This window comes from Trachemys scripta, chromosome 5, assembly GCF_013100865.1.
Source record: "Trachemys scripta elegans isolate TJP31775 chromosome 5, CAS_Tse_1.0, whole genome shotgun sequence".
In the NCBI taxonomy this organism is placed as follows: Eukaryota; Metazoa; Chordata; order Testudines; family Emydidae; genus Trachemys; species Trachemys scripta.
The window spans coordinates 139,114,134-139,119,901 of NC_048302.1; the positions used below are offsets into that span (position 1 = coordinate 139,114,134).

Here is a 5,768-nt window from a genome sequence, read left to right on the forward strand (position 1 = left end):
GGGGGGGGGGGAGGCGGGGGGGGGGGCGCGGGGGGGGTGGCGGGGCGGGGCTGGGGTGGGCGGGGGGGGGGGGGGGGGGGGGGGGGGGGGGGGGGGGGGGGGGGGCGCAGTGGTCCGGGTGTCTGATAAGGTTTGGGAGACGGAACAGACTTTCCTGGAGCCCTTTGCTCCGCGCTGAACTAGCGGTGTCCCCGCCCCCCCCCCCCCCGTGGGGTTGCGAGACCAGGAACCTCAAGGCAAAGTTGGTGTCACTGGCACTGCCGTGAGCCCAGGCCTGCGGGGTCCTGGCTCTTCTCCAGGGAGTCCCAGAGCCGCTGGGCCTGCATTCTGTGCGCTGTTCCCACACGACAGGCAGCAGGAGCTGGGGAAACTGAGGCACGGAGCAGGCAAGTGCCTTACCCAAGGTCACACAGCAAGTTAGTGTCAGAGCCAGAACCCAGGTGTCCTGCCTTTCAATCCCCCCCCACCACTGGACTCCTCTCCCCACAGAGCTGGGAACGGAACCCAGGAGTCCTGCCTCCCAGCCCCCGCTCTTGGGAAGCTCGCTGGACCGCGGGGTGTTGGGGAAAGCAGCAGCTGTCTCACTGCCAGCGAACAATTCCTGTTTGAACCCGCACCTCTAGCAAGGCGCTGCCAGGCTGGGCTGCCTTGAACCCGCCCCTCCCAGCTGCCTCTGCCCTCCCACAGGGAGTCACCCCCCCAGCACCGATTTCCCCTCCCCCAGGACAGTGGGATTTCGGCAAGTGGAAAATGTCGAGGTTGCAGTTCTGCGGAGTGACCGGCTGGGGTTTCGGGGGGGCTAGTGAGCGGGGGAGGGGAAGATAGGAGGACCCTGGTTATGAAATGACCGTGGATTTTGGACTTGTTTTCCAAGCCGCTTAACCCACTCGCAGGACAGGAGCTGGGCTGCTGAGCTCTGCTAATCCAGGGAGCGGCTCTGGGGAAGGCCATAGGGACAGGAGAATGGACCTCCTACAGCAACAGTTCTGCCCCCTCCCAGCAGGGGGCGCTGTGGGGGGGTGGGGCAGGAGCGCTGGCTGGGGGGAGTTCCCGGCTACACCAGCCCCGGCCTGTCCCAGCAGGATCCCAAAGCGCCCAGTAGCGCCACAGGGCAGGGACTGGGGGGGCATCCCAGCAGAGGGATTCAGGGGAGCTGAGCGAGTTATCTGGGTAAGGATTGAGCCAGGACTCGGGGGCCATCGCACGGCCCTGGGGTGCCCCCTCTGGCCCCATGGAGACGTGGTCTCTGCCTGGAGCATGTGGGGGGTGTTAGACCCAGTGTGCGGGGGTTGTGATGCTGTTTTCTGCCTGGAGCACGATGCCCAATCTCGCTCCCTCGCGGACGGGCGGCCCTGGGGCTAAGGGCCTGGCCTCCAACGAGTTAAATAGACGTTAGGGGCAAGCAGCCGTCCCGGCGCCCCCACGCTCTCCAGGGGAGACAAGCCCCAAAGACAGGAAGGAAGCCCCCCTATTAACTCACCCTCCCAGGCCAGGCTCTCTGTCCCCGGCACAAGGCAGCAGGAAAGCCCCCCAAGCCCACTGGTTTGCCCTTTGACGCTGGGCCCAGGCTTGGCTCTGCAGGACAGGCTCCCTCCAGTCTTGTGCCCCCAGCGCCCCTCCTCCCTCCCCACGGTGCTGGGACGGGAACAGGGCTTCCTCCAGAAACCACATGCAGCTCTGTGGCTTGGGCTGCTTCTCTTTGGGCGCAACTGAGCGGTGACGTCACCCTGTGGGGACGCTGGGCGCGAGCCAGGTGGGAATGCAAGGGGAAGTGGCAGGCAGGAGCCGGGGAGGGGAGAGGGGGCAGCAGGGGAAGTGGCTGAGTCCCCATCACCATATTTCCCGTCTTAGCCACCTTCCCTGCCCCTGCCCCTGCCCCCCAGGCGCATAGGCAGCACTGCTCTGCCCCTCACCCAGACTCTGGCAGTGGGAGCCATGCCAAGGAAGCTGGCACGTCTGCCCGAGGGCAGGAGCAGCTCCTGCTCAGGCCTGTTTGCCTGGACGCCGCTAGGTCTGCGGGATGCCACCTACACCCTGGCACCGGGGCGTTCTTACTGTCAGTGCAACGCCCTCCCCTGGGGCTGGCACCCGTCCGGGCAACAAGGCGCCTGGGTCTGTGTGAGCCATGCCCAGCGCGGGGCCCAGCTGTGCTGTGGGAAGCCAGAGCAGCTCCAGATTTTCACCAGAGCAGGATCCCTCCCCTGTAGGTCTCTGGGGTGCCAGGCCTGCCTGTGTTCAAATGAACACGCAGAGCCACACGCGTGTTCCCGGAGCGCCGCAGCGGCGTGTGCTCGGAGCGGAGTGTGTTGTCACATGTACGGGTAATTGGAACCGCGCAGAGACAAAGGGAGCTGGGGGGAGCGCAGGCGGGTCGGGGAAGGCTTGGGGAGACAGCCTCCCTCGAGAGAGGGATTAAATTAGCCAGGATCCAAGCCAGCGTCTCTCTGGTCTAGCCCCAGCCAGGCTCCAGGCCCCAGCCTGACTGGCTTGGCCCAGAGACACCGAAAGGGACCGTGATGGGTCCCGGCACGGCACAGGGGGACTGGCCTCTAGGGCAGCTTCTGTACGTGACTCCCCCCCACATGAGTCCCCCTTGCTGGGCCTCAGGATCGCTTCAGATGCACCGCAGCGGAAGCTGAGCAAATTAATTGAATATGTCGTGTCTTGGCGTGGCAGCATCGTAGGGAACAGGGCCAGAGAGCTGGGGGGCGCTCCCGGCTGCTGCAACCCGGCCTCTCCCAGCAGGGGGCGCTGTGGGGGGCGGGGCAGGAGTGCTGGGTATGCGGGGGGGCGCTCCCGGCTGCTCCAGCCCCGGTCTCTCCTCGCAGGGGGCACTGTGGGGGGCGGGGCAGGAGTGCTGGGTATGGGGGGAGCTCCCAGCTGCTCCAGCCTGGTCTCTCCCAGCAGGGGGCGCTGTGGGGGCAGGGCAGGAGCTGGCTGTGTCAGCAGGGAGATGGGGTGGGGATCAGTGTGGGAGTGCTGCCCATTGGGGGATGTTTGTGGGCCATGTGCACCCCTTTGCGCTGAGCCAGGCAGGGGGTCCCGGGGGGGTCCTCCTGCCATTGTGCCGGATCCTGTAGCCCCATTGTCCTGGAGCGGATGCTGCCGGCTGCATGCACTGAGCCGGGGGGGGCTGAGCGGAGGAGAGGCCGGGTCCGGGATCCTGGAGGGGCTGACCGGCTAACTGGAGGAGAGGCGGGGTGAGGGAGGGGCTGACCGCAGGAGGGGCCGGGCCTGCAGGTGTCCTGGGGCTCTCCGGGCAGGGGCAGGGCAGCTGAAGCTGGGGGACTAGGGGGTGAAGTGTGTGGGGCAGGGGCTGGTGCTTTCCTGTCCCACTGGCCCCTGAGCAGATGGCACGTACCGGGATGGAGCCCAAGTCACCAGGGTAGGAGAGGACCCTGCTGTCCCTGGCTGCAGAGCAGATGCCCAGGCTGGGTCCTGGCCCCCCGCCCCCCAACCGCTGTCCTATCTCAGCGTCTCAACAGCCTGACTTCCTGCAGGAAAGCCACTTCCTCTGGGGCCGTCCTGGCATGGAGCGGGGGGGAGGGGGTGTGCAGGGGCGGGGCACTTGGGGCGCTGGAGACCTTTGCAGTTTGACCCCAGCAGCTGGGGATGGAGCAACCAGTGCAGGGGAGGGGCTGGCACCGGGCGTCGGGAGGGCTCTGCCCATGGCAGTTCAGTGACTGGCCTACGCCGGGTAACCGAGGGCAGGCACACACACCCCACCCCACCCGGCTGGGCTAAGGGACAGCTGCAGCGGGCGGGGGGGAATGCAGAGGAGCGAGGCAGGGTGGGATATGGTGGAGGGAGACAGCAGGGAGATGGATCTGCCCCAGAGCCCTGGACAGGAGATGGGAGGGGAGCGTGTAGCCCTGCCTGAGCCCCCTTCGGACTCTTTGTATTGCAATAGATCTGCGGGGCGCTGGCCGTGTGCCGCTGCTGTCAGATCCGCCCCGTCCCATACACCCCATGCATGGCGCTGGCCGTGTGCCGCTGCGTGTCAGATCCGCCCCGTCCCATACACCCCCTGCGTGGCGCTGGCCGTGTGCCGCTGCGTGTCAGATCCGCCCCGTCCCATACACCCCCTGCGTGGCGCTGGCCGTGTGCCGCTGCGTGGCAGAACCCTGGCTGTATGGTACACAGACGCCCCATGCAGCTCCTGTAGGGCAGAGCTGGACTGGGGGTGCTGTGGGGTTACCAGCTGACAGCCAGGGCCTTGGGCATGGCAGGAGGCTAAGGAGCGGGCTTGGATCATAGAATCACAGAATATCAGGGTTGGAAGGGACCTCAGGAGGTATCTAGTCCAACCCCCTGCTCAAAGCAGGACCAATCCCCAACTAAATCATCCCAGCCAGGGCTTTGTCAAGCCGGGCCTTAAAAACCTCCAAGGAAGGAGATTCCACCACCTCCCTAGGTAACCCATTCCAGTACTTCACCACCCTCCTAGTGAAATAGTGTTTCCTAATATCCAACCTGAACCCCCCCACTGCAACTTGAGACCATTGCTCCTTGTTCTGTCATCTGCCACCACTGAGAACAGCCGAGATCCATCCTCTTTGGAACCCCCCTTCAGGTAGTTGAAAGCAGCTATCAAATCCCCCCTCACTCTTCTCTTCTGCAGACTAAACAATCCCAGTTCCCTCAGCCTCTCCTCATAAGTCATGTGCTCCAGACCCCTAATCATTTTTGTTGCCCTCCGTTGGACTCTTTCCAATTTTTCCACATCCTTCTTGTAGTGGGGGGCCCAAAACTGGACACAGTACTCCAGATGAGGCCTCACCAATGTCGAATAAAGGGGAATGATCACGTTCCTCGATTTGCTGGCAATGGCCCTACTTATACAGCCCAAAATGCCGTTAGCCTTCTTGGCAACAAGAGCACACTGTTGACTCATATCCAGCTTCTCGTCCACGGTGACCCCTAGGTCCTTTTCTGCAGAAGTGCCCTAAGGGAGCCTGTCACAGGCCTGGGGTCACTGTCCCTGTCCTGCCAGACTCTGGGTCCAATCCCAGGGCTCGGGCTGTCAGTATAAGGGGCTGGTGCCTGTGGAGGGGGTTGCTGGGCTGGGGGAACAGGTGTTTGAGCTGGGGGTGGTGGGGAGAAGATTGGTTGCCCCAATATCCCCCTCCCCCCCTCTGACCTCCCTTTCTGCCCCACTCCAGGGCCATCTTTGCGTATGGGAAGCACAATGAGCTGAAACTCCTGGACTCGGGAGGTAAGAGGTGCCGGGGCGCTGGATCCACAGCCCCTCTGCCAGCCGCCTGCCCCGCAGGAATCCACAGCCGCTGCCACAGCTAAGGAGCTGTCCCCTGGCGCTGCCACCTGGCAGCGCTCTAACGCCCCCCGGCAGCATGGGCCGGCCTCCCGCTGAGAGTGTCGAGGGGCTGGAGAGACCTGCCGGCGCCCCCCAGGCCGGGACTGCACCCAGACGCAGGAGAGATTCGTCAATAATCACAGAACTCGGCCTCGCTGTCACAGCTCACCTCGGCACAGTGCCCCCTGGGGCCAGATGGGGCCAGCCTGACTGCCAGGGGAGAGCCCCTGCCCGCTCCCTGCGGCACAGCACCCCCTAGGGCAGCACCGACTGCCGGGGAGAGCGCCCCCTGCTGCCCCCCGCCCTGCTCCCTGTGGCACAGTGCCCCCTAGAGCAGCGTCGACTGCCGGGGAGAGCGCCCCCTGCTGCCCCCCGCCCTGCTCCCTGTGGCACAGTGCCCCCTAGTGCAGCATCGACTGCCGGGGAGAGCGCCCCCTGCTGCCCCCCGCCCTGC

The 5,768-nt window shown here is 65.2% G+C and overlaps 1 protein-coding gene across 1 annotated transcript in view; it reads left to right on the forward strand.

The window, feature by feature from the left end:
* The window catches only part of LOC117878396 (drebrin-like), a gene marked incomplete in the record, with an annotated part of 16,034 nt that overhangs the window by 498 nt on the left and 9,768 nt on the right, over positions 1-5,768 (forward strand).